Source organism: Euprymna scolopes, chromosome 7, assembly GCF_053919585.1.
Source record: "Euprymna scolopes isolate OS-2025 chromosome 7, ASM5391958v1, whole genome shotgun sequence".
Lineage (NCBI taxonomy): Eukaryota > Metazoa > Mollusca > Cephalopoda > Sepiida > Sepiolidae > Euprymna > Euprymna scolopes.
The window spans coordinates 117,023,929-117,038,172 of NC_136488.1; positions in this window are offsets into that span (position 1 = coordinate 117,023,929).

Genomic DNA, 14,244 nt, shown 5'->3' on the forward strand with positions numbered 1-14,244 from the left:
TTCATTTTAATTTCTGCGATGTTGTTGATTTATATACAAGTTCAAAATCTTTTTCCATATTATCAAGTTGAATACATTTTTCGACTCATCCTTTCAATATTTCTCCGTTGTTACTATCCGAGCATTTGAACACGGTTCATTTGAAAATTTCTACTAGTCTCTTCGTCGCACATTGTAATGTGTTTGCATATCACCTCGGACCGTAACAATTAGCATGTTTTCTTGATGGGTTGATGTTTAACATTATCAAGTTATAAGCAATATGGATTTCGTCTTGCAAGATTAAAAGCTTATGTGCTGTCTGTAATATAACACAGGATCGAGTTTGGCATAAAGGTTTGCTTCACAAGGATACTTTGTCAACCATCAAATCCTTTTTCTCTGATAAATTCATAAAAATAATCGTTGATGGGTCTGAAAGGGGATAGGAACTCTGAATCTCCGGACTGCATCCACTGCAATAACTGCCTTCCGTAGTTGTTTGTCGTCTCACCACGTTTTGGCCAAGTAAGCCTCTGGTCGGCTTTGGGTAGAATTGAAACCGCTATCTTCAGACAATTCTCACTTGGAACCGTAAAGATTCAACGTCTCTATCAACTGCGCCACGGGCCTCGAAGGGCGGTCATGGTTCAATTTTTTTTTTGTCTTATAGATTCATGTTTATTTTATAATCTGAGCTTCCATGGGATAGGAACTCTGAATCTCCTGACTGCATCCAGAAGATCAGATAATAAAATAAACATGAATTTATAAGACAAAAAAAAAAAAACAACAAAAAAATTCAACCGTGATCGCCCTTCGTGGTCCGTGGTGCAGTTGATAAAGACGTTGAATCTCTACGATTCCAAGTGAAGAGAGCGGTTTCAATCCTACCTAAAGCCGGCCAGAGGCTTACTTGGCCAAAACGTGTTGAGACGACAAACAACTACGAAAGGCAGTAATTACAGTGGATGCAGTCAGGAGATTCAGAGTTCCTATCCCGTCGCGGTTATCACTTGACGATGGCCAGAGGAATAGTTGGCCGAAACGTCGTGAAACAACTAAGAAAAGATGAGGATAATAGTCCGCAATAAATAAAATTAATAAATAATACTCATCTCAATAATAAATTCCAATTAAAATTTTATATACCTCCTCCAACATGTTAACATTTCTGTACGTTTTTTACAGATCCTTTTGATTATGCGGATTTACAAAAAATGTACCGAAATTTTAACATGCTGAAAGGGCATTTTGCATGAAAAATAAATATTTGAATCTTAGAATGTAACCATAATGTTATTCTTTTATACATGCGCTTATATTTAACACACATTGAGCTTCTAAGCAAAATGGATTGGTTTGGTTTGGTTGTTTTTGTTTTACGGCATATCAACCCTTTTCAGTTATTTAATGCCGAATCCAGTTTTTCGGAATAAAAATTTTTAATAGAATATATTTGCTTTTTTTTTTTCAAGTCGATTGCTATTTAACCCTTAGTTGGGGCCCTAACAGGTACTACCACTCCGGGTCGGAGTGGACCTGGGAGCGATGGCAATTAAAGGGTAGATCCACACTCCCCAAAGCCCGCAAGCTGGGGGCTCATTATCGGATATTATTTAAGGTCATATCCAGGACCCCAAAAGGATTGGTATACACAAAGAGTGTAACGATATAATTGAACAATTTTTTATCAAAACAGAAAATATATATATACAGGGTGACCCCCCCCAAAACGGGCCCCAACTCTAATTAGGCCCCGTTTCTTAGTATTTTGTCCGAATGAAATGAAACTTTGGTCATAACTAGTTTATTATATTCAAAACATCACATCGAAACACTAGGGTCTTTGGCCGTTTTTCTCCGTTCTACAGCATATGTTCTAGATGGCCTCAATTTAGCTTCTTTTTTTTTTTTGGTCATTCTGTATATATATCTATATATCTATATCTATATCTATATCTATATATATCTATATATATATATATATATATATATATATATATATATATATATATATATATATATATATATATATATATATATATAGTAAACCCACATTTACCGGTCTCTATACGCGTTTGGACTCTTTTTGTCCTACAAACCAAAAATTTAATTTAATTAAAACTTTAGCACATAGGGTCTTGATGAATTCTGTTAATCTGGATGACGAGCTTAAATTCATTTCGAAGATCCTTTGTAACAATGGTTATCCCTTAGATATTGTTGCAAATACTATTAATAAAGTTTCCAATTTTTACAAACCTAAAGAAATCATAGCTCATAGATGTCCTGTTTACCTTCGTCTACCTTGACTGGATACTATCAGCGACTGATTTGCTAAGCAAATTTCTTTGTCTGTACAACGGTGTTATTTTGCATCGAATACACGCGTTGTGTTTTCAACCAGACCTAGGTTGTCGTCCATTTGTAAAGATGTTCTCCCCCCCTCACCATAGTAATTCTATTATTTATTTATTTAAATGTAGTTGCAGTGCGCACTATGTTGGGCGAACATCGCAAATATTGGATTTTCGTTTGAAACAACACGTACCATCAAAGATTTGGTATGCTAATTTTTTTTTGCCTTCGGATGTTCTGAATAATACGTATGGTTCTTCGATTTGTGACCACCTCATAAATAACCATGCATGTGCCAAGAATTTCAGTGCTGACATGTTTACGGTGTTGAGTAAGTCGCACTCTCCCTTTTATCTAAAAATTCTAGAAACTATTTTTATGAAGTCTTTGAGACCTTCTCTTTGTAAGCAAAAAGAAAATCTTTTGGGACTTAATTTAGTTTCTATGTAATCTCCCCCCCCCCGCTTATTTTTCGTTTTTTTTGTCGCCCCCGCCATATTCATGACTATTTTTAAAATCGTATTTTCCTCGATTTAGCTTTTATTTTCATTTTTATTTTTTTTAGTCATCATGTTGATTGTTTGTATTTAGGTATAATTAAATTTTGTACCCACGTAAATTTTCATATATATATTATATATATATAGTTGTGACGTAGCTCGTATCACATGACTCCTGGTCACTCGGGATTAAAAAAGACGTGTATGCCATTAACATGTGCTTGTATCTGACATCTACTATTTTGTAAATCCATTTTGTTGTTCCACTACTTAATAAAGTAGTTATTTACATTTTCTCTGTCTGATCGTTCTTTTTTGTACGATATAAGGAAGTGTCGACAGGAGAATTCGAATGTAATGCGAATTAACACCAAATTTAAAGCGTCGTTCAAGAATTAAAACAAACAAACAAACAAAAAGAATATTATAGAAGACTTCAGAATCTATTTCATGGAATTTCTTAAACAACATAAGAAATTACGTCAGAACGAAACGGAAAATCTGGAAAAAAAAACATTTGAAGAAAACTTGGACAGGAAAAAAAAATTGAAAAACTGTTAAACGACAGGAAAAAAATGAGAAATAGTTCTGAAAACTCAAATACCTTTTCACACGAATCAATAATAAATTCAGTCAGCAATTTTATTAGAAAATTTTATCAACAAATTTTATTAAAAATTATTATTAACAATTTTATGAACAAATTTTATTAGCAAATTTTATCAACAATTTTTATCAGCAATATTTAATAGCAAATATTATTAAAAAATCAGAAATAAGTTACTGTTTAAACTTACTTTCGCAGGTAATGATTGCAAAACTTGACCGACGAGAAAAATAAGATTATTATTGTGAAAATATGGGCTAATAGAACATGTGAAGTTTGCATGTTTTAACATTGCCAAGACGCCCCAGCGAAATGACGTTCCAAGAAACAATACAAATATTATTGAAGGTATATGGACGAACAATGTTCACTTTTTAATAGTTGACAATGCCTAATTCCGACGAAAAATATTCGAAGGGTTACACCTCGTATGCAAGTTCAGTAAATAGATGCTGTGAAAAGTTCCGGTTAAACAAGATAACGTCCGACATTTTTAATTGTCTAATGTTCATACAAGGCTTAAATACCACGCCAGAAAAAGATATGAGGAAACTTGGAGAGTAGATAATACAGTGGATGTGTTATCGGCAGCTCCAGTAACTCTCACTTCTCCTATTTTGTCATTCAGTCTTCATTCAATGAGTGATTTTTTCTGACAAAGGGTGAAGAAAAAGCTGCTTAAAGGTCGGTAGTACTTGGTGACCAGTAGTCTGAAATGTCGGAAATTTTTCTGTCTCTTTCTGTCCTTGTGGTCATGTCACTAGTAAGGGTGCTGGAGGTAAACGTTTTGTCTGGGCTGACGTTATCCGCCTGATAGTCAGGGACCCGAACCTTGGATTAACCACTAAGGAGGCTGTCCTATCAGCAGGCGCAAAGTACTGGGACTGCTGTATTGCCATTTGGTGAGTGGATCTGGACCATGCAGTAGTCTCTGGTGGGGCCTCTCGATGCCATACTAGTGGGTAATTGTTACGGCTTTACCTTTTCGTGTGCTACAAAAAAAATTTCCTGTCTTTTTCTCTCTTACTTTCCCTCTCTGTACTGCTCTAACCAAGTATGCCGACCTATTCCACAAATCCCAAAACCTCAACATGAAATATCTCCAGAATAAAAACTCGATTAAACCTAGAACCCCATCTTCCAACGTAGACCCCTACTACCAGTTCTCCTTCTCCAACATCCGGGGTCTACGTTCTAACCTCCCAGAGGTTGAAACCCAATTACAGGAGACGAAACCGGACATATTATTCTTAAGTGAAACTGGAATAGGGCCGACCACTTCCCTAGATGAGTTCATAATTAACGGATACTCAAATTTAACATCTAAATCTGACCCCCAAGATCGCCATGGGCATGGAATATGTGTCTACATTAAGGATGGCTTCCCGTGTGACAGAGATATCTCTAGAGAAGATCCTAATTTACCCTATATGTGCTTCAGGGTTGCACTTGCTAACACCACTGGATTTATATTTGCCCTCTATAGGCCCCATAACAGCGGAGTTACTATCTTTAAGAGCATATCTGAGAAAATAGACCACATACTATCTTCACATCGCTCGGCTAACATCCACATCTGTGGTGACTTCAACGTCCATAACGTGGAATGGCTGACCCATTCAAATAAGACAGATGATGAGGGAAGGTTTTGTCATGATTTTGCCATTGCTTATGACCTCACTCAGATTGTTCGCGAACCCACCCGTGTGTCCGATACACCCGGTCAATATGCAAGCCTCTTAGACCTTTTCCTCTCAACTTCCCCTGAGCTATGTTCATGTTCCGTTCATTCTCCTCTAGGATCCTCCGACCACTCCGTGGTATCAGTTAAGATAAAAACGAAATGTAAGAAGCCCCATACGTACCCCTCCACCGTACTGTATACCGATACTCTATGGCTGATTGGGATAGCTTCCGTACATTCATATCTGATTTACCTCTGCACTCCATGTTTAAAAAGGAAGTGTCCTCTATAGTATCAGATCTGACTGAATGGTTAATTGTAGGCATTGACCAATTCATACAATCTAAAAAATTCCAACAAAAACCTAACAGCCAGCCATGGTTCTCCCCAGAATGTGCTGCTGCTATCGCACACAGAAATCACTTTTTCCATAGCTACCAACGTAATAGATGCACTGAGACTAAAGCTGCTTTCAGGTCTGCCAGCAACCACTGTAAAAGAGTAATAAAAAATGCAAGAGAGCTATATGCCCAGTCTGTTAAATCCAAGATAGCTGATCAGCGGCTTGGATCCCACCAGTTTTGGCAAATAACAAATAGGATCCTGAACAGAAGTGTGCGTTCTCTCCCAATAATTATCAATGGACCAGAGGTCATCTCGTCAGCGTCAGACAAGGCCAAACTATTTGCAAAGAACTTTGCAGCTAATTCTACCATATGCGACGAAGGCCATCAACTCCCCATATTTCCTCCTATAACACAGAACAAGCTAGGTAACATACAAATATCCGTGCATGAGGTCGCCAAGCTAATAAAGAACCTAGATTCCAGTAAAGCAACTGGCCCTGATGGCATCCCAATTATAGTGTTAAAAAAGCTCCAACCAGAACTTGCTCCCATATTTACGAAACTATTTAAGCGCTGCCTTAAGGAGAAGTGCTTTCCGACTCCCTGGAAGACCTCATCAGTTTGCCCTGTATTTAAGAATTCAGGTGATAAGTCATCTCCCTCTCAGTACAGACCAATAAGTCTCCTGTGTGTTATGAGTAAGTTGCTGGAATCCATATTAAATAGAGAAATAGTCAACCACCTCAGCAGGAATAACCTTCTTAGTGACACACAATATGGTTTCCGCTCTGCAAGATCTACCGCAGATGTGCTGACGGTTATATCCCACAGGATTAGTGAATCTCTTGACAAAGGCTTCCTCTCTAGGGCAATTGCTCTTGACATATCAAAGGCCTTCGACAAGGTATGGCATAAGGGTCTACTTCACAAGATGTTCAGCTACGGTATAACTGGAAATGTTTTCTCAATCATTAAATCATTTCTCTCCGATAGGCTCATAAGAGTAGTGGTAGATGGACAAAAATCGGAGGCCTGCAATATAAATGCTGGAGTCCCTCAGGGGTCAATCCTGGGCCCAACTCTCTTCCTGATCTACATCAATGACCTCCCTACACACATACTTAAATCATTTGTTGACATCTATGCTGATGACACGACCATCTACGGCAACACATCAAAGGCTGTAAATGACAATGTTCTCTCTGATTCTCTCTCCTCTGATCTCGAGCGCGTGGCTGTGTCTGGTTACCTTTAATGCATCCAAAACCAAACTTCTATACTTACATCATCAACGCTCTGATCCCCAGCTGGCATCAATTGTGATGGATGGCTCTCGTCTGGGTGAGGCCCCGTGTTTTGACAAGCTTCTGGGTTTGACCTTTACTCCTGATCTGAAATGGAACACGTACATCAAGTCTGTTGCCAAGGTCGCTGGAAAGATGGTGGGATCCTTCTACCGCTCCAGAAGATATCTCACTACTGATGCAATTCTCTATCTATATAAAAGCCAAGTACGTCCAAGGATGGAATACTGTTGCCATATCTGGGCAGGAGCTGCTAAAAATAGTCTATCCTGCCTTGACAGAGTACAAAATAGACTTCGTGGCTTAGTGGGGGATGCCCTTTTCTTTACCCTGCAACCTCTCTCCCACAGAAGAGACGTTGCGAGCCTATCTTTGTTTTATTGTTATTTCCATGGCAGATGTTCGTCTGAACTCCAATCTCTGGTCCCCCCTACGCCAATCTTTCACGAAAAACACCCGTCTAGCTGAATCCACTGTGAAAAATTTCCCCTACTTTATATCTGTGCCTAAATCAAAACGCGGATTCCATGAACAAAGCTTCTTTCTTAGAACTTCACGCATGTGGAACTCTGTTCCGTCTGCCTGCTTCCCTCCGGACTACAACTTGGATGTCTTCAAGTCCAATGTTAACAAATTCCTAATGAACCGCCCCCTTAAGTAAACACTTCATCAAATCTCCACACTAACGTAATGTACTTGCAATAACCCTTATCCCTGAGTGGCTTCCGGGCCTTGATAAGCGGTGATCACTGTGTAAAAAAAAAAAAAAAAACTTGCTTAAATGTTTTCTTTAACGGGAAAGGAAAAATGTTTATCATGCGAAATTCACAAAATTTTTTGATGAATAAATTGGATGGAAGAATTCAATATTTAACATTCCAGTAAATAATTTCTGCAATAAAATAGATGGTTTTTACAACCAATTCATGTAAGCTAAAAAGAGTTAAAAAAAAAACTTTCTTAAATACTTTTTAAGACTTGAATGTTTTCTAAAGCTAGGGCAAAGTTCGAGTTGAAAGAAAATGTAATGTCAGTTTTCAGACGGGCAGGCCTACTGTGTGCGTAAAGGAAAAAAAAAAATAAAATCAGAATTCGCGCTGATTATTATATCGGTCTTAATGATTAAAATAAAGAAATTATCCCGTCCCAACAGTGGAAGAAATTTTTGCAAAATTAAATGGTGGACATATTTTTTAAAATTAGATTTGTCAAACGCATATTTGTAAATCCCAGTAGAAGAAATATGTACCGAATTATTAACGATTAATACACATAAAAGATTATTTTAAATAAAAAGACTACAACATGAAATAAAGGTGACACCCGCCATTTTCTAACAATGATAGATGCAGTGTTAGCGGAACTGGCGTAAAAGATTATTTAGATAAAAAGATTCTAATAAAAAGGAAAAATCGTGAAAATGAATAAATAAAAAAGAATTTTAGTAAAAACTGAAAATGGAACAATGAATTTTTTTTCTACAAAAATGAAAATATCTAGAACAGATAATTTACAAAAATAGCTGAACTCCTGATCCAAACAGGCAAACGCAATAAAAACACGACTGCACCGACTAATGTGGTATCATTACAAAGAATTTTGGGTTTAGCAAATAGCTATATACTGACTATCCATATTTTAAGAATCCCTTTAAACCATTTACGAAAAAAAATGTAAAGTGGAGTTAGACAGACGACTCACCATTTTTCCAGCAGCCTTGGCAACGGATTTGATGTACGTGTACCATCTCAGATCAGGAGTAAAGGTCAGACATAGAAGTTTGTCAAAATATGGAACTTCCGTAAGACAAGAGCCATTCATTTCGATTGATGCCAGACGAGTATCAGAGCGTTTATTATGGAAAGAGAAGTTTGGTTTTAGATGCATTAAAATTAACCAGCCACCTCTATCCCCATTGTACCACGTGATCAAGATCAGAGAAGAGATAATTAGAAATAACTTAATCGTTTACGGCCTTAAGAATATCGAAAGTGTTGTCATAGATGGTAGTGTCGTCAGCATAAATATCCAAAAATTATATTAGGATGTGAGTTGATGTAGATCAGGAAGAGAGTTGGGCGCAGAGGGACTCCAGCATTAATACTGTGAGCTTCTGATTTCTGCCCCTCAATCACTAATGTTATGAACCTATCAGAGAGAAATGATTTAATAATTAAAAAAGCCATTACCAGCTATACCATTGCTAGAGATTTTGTGGAGTATACATTTATGCCATACCCTATCAAAGACATTTGATATATCAAGGGCAATTGCCCTAGAAATTAAGCCTCCATCAAGAGAGTTACTAATCCTATGAGATATAACTGTTAACATATCTGCTGTAGATCTATTAGAATAGAAACCATACTGCATGTCACTCAGGAGGTTATATTTGTTGAGGTGGTTGACTACTTCTCCATTTAACACAAATTCTAGCAACTTACTCATGATGCTCAGGAGACTTATTGGTCTATAATGGGAGGGAGATGAGCGATCATCTGAATTTTTAAATACGGTACATACTAATGAGGTTTTCCAGGGTGTTGGGAAGCATTTCCCTTAAGACAACGCTAAAATATATTTGTAAGTATGGAGCTAGTTTTGGCTGAAGCTTTTATTTATTTATTTTTAAATAGTATGTATATTTTTAAATAGTATAGTATATTTTTAAATAGTATGTATATTTTTAAATAGTATGTATATTTTTAAATAGTATGTATATTTTTAAATAGTATAGTATATTTTTAAATAGTATGTATATTTTTAAATAGTATAGTATATTTTTAAATAGTATGTATATTTTTAAATAGTATGTATATTTTTAAATAGTATAGTATATTTTTAAATAGTATGTATATTTTTAAATAGTATAGTATATTTTTAAATAGTATGTATATTTTTAAATAGTATGTATATTTTTAAATAGTATAGTATATGTAACTCATCGTTTTGTTTATGAAATATTTTCAGTATGTTTTGACTTTTAAAAAGCAAAGTTAGATGTATATTAGGTTGAAAAGAAAGTTCTTGCAGAATTTTTAATTTTGATTTCAAATGATGTATTTTTAAATAAGTTTTCGTCATAATACCTGTATTTTATATATAATTTTAAAGACCGTTTTTCTATCTAATCGTTTAAATTACAATATATCTAATCTTTTAAATTACAATATATCTAATCGTTTAAATTACAATATATCTAATCGTTTAAATTACAATATATCTAATCGTTTAAATTACAATATATCTAATCGTTTAAATTACAATATATCTAATCGTTTAAATTACAATATATCTAATCGTTTAAATTACAATATATCTAATCGTTTAAATTACAATCGTTTTAAAACAATTATACCTTCTTTTCAGAACAGTGAATACAAATGAAAAAAAAAAAAAAGAAAATTTACACAATTTTCTCATTTCAATTCAAGCTACGCCGAAAAGCTGCTGAAACACTTCTCCATAGTAACGAAGTGTTTGGCCCAGGAATCACTACTGAACCCACAGTACAATGGTGGTTTAAGAAATTTCATTGCGGCGATGATAGTCTTAAAGATGATGAGCGTAGTTGTCAACCATCGGATGTTGACAACTATCATTTAAGAGCATTAGTCGAAGCCAATCCATGCACAACTGTTCGCGATCTTGGTTCTGAATTAGACCACACGTATACGACAATTTCCAATCACTTGAGAGAGATTGGAAAGAAAAAATGATAAATGTGTGCCTCACGAATTTAACAACAACCAAAAGAAACGCCGTTATGAAATGCCATCTTCCCGTCTTTTATACAACAAGAATGACGTGTTTCTCGACCGGGTTGTGATTTGCGATAAAAGTGGGTTCTTTACGAAAACCGGCGACGCTCAGCTCAGTGGTTAGATGCCGGCGAAGCTCCACGACACTTCCCAAAGCTAGAGTTGCACACAAAAAACAAAAACAAAAAACATCAAAAAAGGTCATGCTGACTGTTTGTTAGTCTACAACCGGTCTCATCCAATACAATGTTTTGAATGCAGGCGAAACCATTACGGCAGAAAAGTACTGTCAACAAATGGATGAAATGCATCAGAAACTTCAACAACAACAACAACAACACCCAGCATTAGTCAACAGAAAAAAGCCAATTCTCCTCGACAACAATGCCCGAACGCACTTTGCTAAACTGACCCTACAGAAGTTAAACGAATTGGGCTACGAATCTCTGCCTCATTCGCCATACTCTCAAAACCTCTCACCTACCGACTACCACTTTTTCAAGTATCTCGACAACTTTCTGCATGAGAAATTCTTTAAAAACCTAAGCGATATCAAAAACGCCTTCAGCGACTTCATCCTCCCTAGAACGCAATGTTTTAAATATTTTAGTGTTACTGGCATAAATACACCTGTTTTGCGTTGGCAGATGTGTGTTGATTCTGATGATGCTTATTTCGATAAATAAATTTTTATTTGAGCCGATATATGTTCATCTGAATTTAAGTTAAAAATGGCAAGAACTTTCTTGTTTAACTGATAGTTTCCCTTTTTATCTTGTTTTCCATTGAAGAGTTAGAATTTGAAGCAATCGTATTATTTATATCAAGCAGACACGAAATGCAAAAAATAAATCAGATATGTTACAGTTATTTTGAAGATTTCAGTTGCATTCGTTTAAAAATTCGTATCAACTGTTATACTTTTATTTTTACTGGATTTGTTTTTTCCATATAAAGTTGAAAATACATTTTATAATGCGTAATTTTCTATTGTTAAATATTGTTGCAGAAAATAAATAACACAGTTATCGCGTGGTTTATGATATCCGGTGAGCATATTCGTATATTAGTACATTAGTATATTAGCACTTTTTAAAGAAACCGCAGTAGTAACGTAGATTAACATCTTCCGCTATCCCGCATTAATCGTCATAACTTAAGTCATTATATGTGAATAATTTGAAAAAAAAACTTGGCGGAAAGAAAAACAGAGCAATTATTTTAGAATTTAGAGTAGGGGTTTAGTTTTGCATATAAATTTAACCTAAAATGATTCCCTGTGTCTAAACCATTCTAGCGTTTCTTATCTGCCCTCTGCTATCCAATTAGTGCCGCTTGAAGATCCTGCAGAGGACAACAATAATGCAAATGGCCCCGTAAAAATGTAGGAAACCATCGTATAGCAAATACGCGCTCCAAAGACACGCAAGGAGAAGATTTATCCGGATTTACTCCTCGGAACCTAAAGAATACTATTTGATTCATTTTTATTTTCATAGCCTTTTCTTTGTTTTTTTTTTCATCTTTTTTCTTTCTCTTCTAATGTTAAATATTTACCGGGCAATGCCAAGTTAGCTGGACGATTATTATTATGATCTTTATTGATAAAAGTAGAATGTCAGAAAAAATGTTGTCAAAAAAAAAAAAATAAATATTTACAGATAAAATTATTTATATTAAAATAATTCTCAAAAAATGTTAACTTGGCGAAAAAGAATGTAAGAAAATAAACAAAATACGTGATGAAGGTAGATCATCCGATTTGTGTCTTTGTCACGTGCACATAATGAAATAACAAGATATATTGGTAATGCACGTGATAAGTTTCGTTGAAAGTCTGGAGTCAGACTGGAAAGTCAAACATTTTACACAAAAGATATCATCTCCGCATTTTGGAAGCTGGGTGAAATACGACTTTAGAATAATATAGAAAATTACGTCTTGCAGCTAAAATTATATCAGCTATACAATATATAAAATTATATCAGCTATACAATATATAAAATTATATCAGCTATACAATATATTGCTGTTTGGTTTCCTTCGGAGGTAGATGAACTTGAATAATGAGAAGAGACGAAGACGCAACAGAGAGAGGTATGCTCTTTGCCTGCGCGCTACACAAACTGAATGTTAATGAACTGTTTTATTATGTGTGAAACACCCATACCTACATACAATAACAGAACATTTAACCACTAAATATCACTCACTGTATATACTACAACACAATACTAAACACGAATACATTTCGGTGGAAATTTGGAATCAAGAATTTTGATCTTTGAAAATAATTTCGAAACGTATTATGAAAGAGAAGCTAGCTTTCAAAAAGAACCAATTTTATCTATTTACTAGCGAGAACAATAACCTAAATGTTATGATGGGGTTGAATTACCATCTTACAATGTCGTACTTCATCTATGGGAACGTCTAGATATTTTATTTTTATTCAGTGTGGCTATGGCGAGATTGGAGCCATGCGGAGTCATGAATACTGCAACACGTATACGCGTCAGCGGATAATTAATTTAATGTTTTCGGTCTGTTTGGTTATAACAATTAACCAATCGACTCTCATCAGACGACAGAAAAGTTTAATCCTTCGTTCAAAAAGTCATATTTTCAGACAGAAAAAATATATAGGGAGAGATGGAAAAAGAGAAAGAGAGAGAGAGAGAGAGGGAGAGGGAGAGAGGGACGAATAGACGGACAGAGTTTAGGGGAAAAGACGGCCTTACGTGGGTGTCCACGTTAAAACAAAACGAGATCTAATTTATGGGTCAGAATTGATACCAAGTAATTTAATTAGCTGGCCAGGTAAATAAACGCAGTATAATAAAATATGTCACAAATTCATTGTCTTCACACTACATTTTATTCATATTCAAGTTTCAGCTATGATTAGAAATCAACATGGTGTCCGGGCTGCCCTAGCGAAATGCAATCCACAAAATACAAGCGACCTGGAATATATAACAAAGAAATAACTATATCGTCAGTTCGAGTGGTTATTTCCTTCTCACTAAGATATTCATTAAACAACAGCGTTAAATAGTGAGTTTCATTTATCTTAACATGATCGAATGGGAATGTTATTCGAAGAATTAAACACGCCCACTCTACGTTTAATTTTCTTAATAATGTGAATAGGTTTTGTTCGCGTTATTCCGTGTTTTGCAAAAGCTTCTTTAATTAATTGATGTCAGCTTTCCTTTCACTTGTCTTGCCAGATCACGTCGAAAGATCGGACGTGTCTGTCGCTTCTACTCTCAATCGTTGTAACTACTGCAAGCGTTCTTTTGGTTGCCTAATTTAATTTCTCCATAGCCAAATTATGTGACCGATGTTAGTTGTTTAAGATATTCATGCATATTACGAATTTACTGTTTGTCCAACAGTTAAACCTCTATCCTAATATATATATATATATATATATATATATATATATATATATATATATATATATATATATATATATATATATATATATATATATATATATATATATATATATATATACGAATCAACACCTCGATCTACTGCGCCGCGGGCCCCGAGGGCGCAGTGAGTATAGGCGTTGAGTCTCTACGGTTCCACGCAGACATTGTTTGAAGATAGCTTGTTTCAATCCTATTCAAATCAGGCCAGAAGATTAGTTGGTCAAAACATGGTGAGAAAACAACAACAACAACAACAAC